Source organism: Glycine soja, chromosome 17 (assembly GCF_004193775.1).
Source record: "Glycine soja cultivar W05 chromosome 17, ASM419377v2, whole genome shotgun sequence".
Lineage (NCBI taxonomy): Eukaryota > Viridiplantae > Streptophyta > Magnoliopsida > Fabales > Fabaceae > Glycine > Glycine soja.
Window position 1 is genome coordinate 29,964,762 of NC_041018.1, and position 3,108 is coordinate 29,967,869.

Consider the following 3,108-nt stretch of genomic DNA (forward strand, 5'->3'; position numbering starts at 1 on the left):
TCTCTTAAACTGATTCAACTCTTCATGCATTGCCATTAACCAATGTTCATCACATAAAGTTTCACCAATGTTTCTTGGTTCAACCTGAGAAACAAAATTCATGTTGTTACATAGAATTCTAAGTCTAGAGTGTGTAGAAACACCCTTTGAGATTTCTCCAATTATGTTTCCTAAGGAGAGATCTTTCTGAGTTCTCCACTCTTTAGGAAGTTCTTTAGGCATTGTTGTAGAGATCTCTTTGCTTTGTTCAAAATCTTCAGCCATGATGTCATCTTCAAGAACATAATCCTTTTCCCAAAAACCTACATCTTCTTCTAAAGAATTTTCTTGAACAATAGAGTTAGTTTCATTACAAACCACATGTACAGATTCTTCTACAGTTAAAGTTCTTTTATCAAATAATTTATATGCTTTATTATGCAATGAATAACCAAGAAAGATAGCCTTATCGGCCTTTGCATCCAATTTTCCAAGAGAGTCTTTACCGTTATTTAAAACGAAACACTTGCAACCAAAAACTCTCAGGTGATGTCCAATTTTCTTCCTTTATATAGTTCATAAGGATTTTTCTTCAAAATAGGTCTAATAAGTACTCTGTTCAAGGTGTAACACATAGTATGTACAACATTTGTCCAAAAGTACTTAGGTAGACTTGTTTCATTTAGAAGGGTTCTTGCACCTTCTTCAAGGGATCTATTTTTCCTCTCCATAACACCATTTTGCTGAGGTATTCTTGGGTTGAAAAATTGTGGTGAATTCCATTTTCTTCACAAATGTTTTCAAGATACTTATTTTGAGATTCACCTATATGATTACTGCTAATTGAAACAATGTTCAGACCTTTTTCATTTTGAATCACCTTGGCAAGTTTGCAAAAAGCATCAAAAGCTTCATTTTTGGTTTTCAAGTACAAGGTCCAAGTAAACCTTGAGTAATCATCCACTATTACCAAGCCATAGTAATTTCCACCTACACTCATAGTTCTAGAGGGACCAAATAAATCAATGTGAAGTAGTTCAAGGGGTTTTGAACTAGAAATAATGTTTTTGCTATGAAAAGAGTTTTTAACTTGCTTCCTTTTTTTACAAGCTTCACAGTTTATTTTTTTCAAACTTGAGTTTTGGAAGACCAATTACTAAGTCTTTCCTAACTAGATGATATAAATGATGGATGTTAATGTGTTCAACCCTACAATGCCACAACCATGAATCATCATCTATCTTACTCACCAAGCAACTTAGCTCATGAAAAGATGCATGCTCAACATTCAGCATATAAATATTACCTATTCTCTTACCAATGTGGACAACTTTACCAGATATGGCTTCACTTATAAGATAGCAATTTCTGTCAAACTCAATCTTGAAACCTTTATCGCAAAGTTGACTAATGTTTAGAAGGTTATGCTTTAGTGCATCCATATGTAGCACATTCTTTATCTGAGTTTTGTGTTGATTCCCTATATTTCCTTCCCCAGTTATTTTTCCTTTGTTATTGTCTCCAAACATGACATATCATCCATCTTTTGACACAAAGTTAGAGAGTTTGGACTTGTCACCCGTCATGTGCCTAGAGCAGCCACTATCCAAGTACCATAGTGAATCTCTTGCTTTTAGGCACACCTACAAGACAAAATTAGTTAGAGAAAGGTGGTACCCAATTAAAGTTGGGTCCAATGCATTTTCCTCTTGGAATGTCAAACTTTCTAACATAGAAATAATATGAAGTGTGACCCTTTTTCATGCAATAATGACATGTTTTTGCATTTTTCCTAAAATACACCATGTTCTTCCTTTTTGAGACCTTATTTAGATTCATCCTTTTTTAGGATACAAATTGTGTTCTCTTTGAAAAAAATGTTTTCTTGTTACATACCAAGCTGGTCTTATCTATAGCATGCTTTTGCATACTGAGCATGTAAATAAGATCACTCTTTGTATAATTTTCCAAACAAATCTTTAAGGTAGGAAAGCTCAGTTCGTAATTTCATGCATTCAGCATAGTGATCCTTTTTGAAATTTTCAAACATAGTTTGCAAAAACTTGTAATCATCCATGTTAAAGGGATTAGAGGTATCATCACAAGTTGTGGCTTTACATTTAGAAAAGCTTTTCATTTTCTTGCTTCAGTATGTTCAACTCATCTTGTGTTGAAGTCAATTTATTGACATGAAATTTCATTTCACTTTCCAGCTTTTTGTTTAACATAGCAAGCCTTTGAGCTTCCTCATGCATCTCATTAAATGCTTCTAAAAGTTCTTCAAAATCAGGATTTACCTCAATTTCTTCACTTGTTGACGTACCATTCATTGACTTTGCCATTAAGCACAAGTTAGCAATTTCTTCATCACTTGAAGAATTGGAAGTTGTTAATGCACACTATCTTCCCATGTTATGTAGGCTTTCTTTTGTTTTATGTCCTTCTTCCCTTTCTTTTCACCACCATGTTTTCTAAGGTAGATAAGACACTCAGATTTAATATGGTCTTGCTTACCACATTCAAAGCATGTGTAATTGGTGTTGTTGTTGTCAACCTTCTTGGAGGATTTGGAATATTTTCTATCCTTTGATTTCCTAAGAAATTTTCCAAATTTTCTTACCATTAAATTGAAGTTTTCTTCATCTTCCTCACTGTTGGAACTATCTTGATATTCTTCCCTTGTGGAGTTAACTTTCAGTGCAATTCGTTTCCTTTTCTTTTCTATTTCTTCTGCATAAGATTGTTGAGTTAGTTCATGTTCATAGGCTAGCAATTTACCAAAGATAGCTCCCATTGTCATTGTAGCTAGATTCTTTGATTCCTTGATTGTTGTAATCTTTGATTCCTAAGTTCTTGTGAGACAATTTAAGATCTTAGTTTTAACCACTTCATCTTCAAACATTTTTCCTAGACCAAGTAGGATGGTTCACAATGTGAGTGAATCTTGTTTGAAGTTTTGAAATGGTTTTCCCATTCTTTATTCGAAATGCTTTATATTCATATACGAGAGTGAGCTTTCTTTCTCTTCCCACATCCATTGTGCCTTCATGAGTGACCTCAAGCATATTCCAAATTTCTTTTTCATTTTTGCACCTTGCGATACAAAAGAATTCATTAGAAGATAAACCA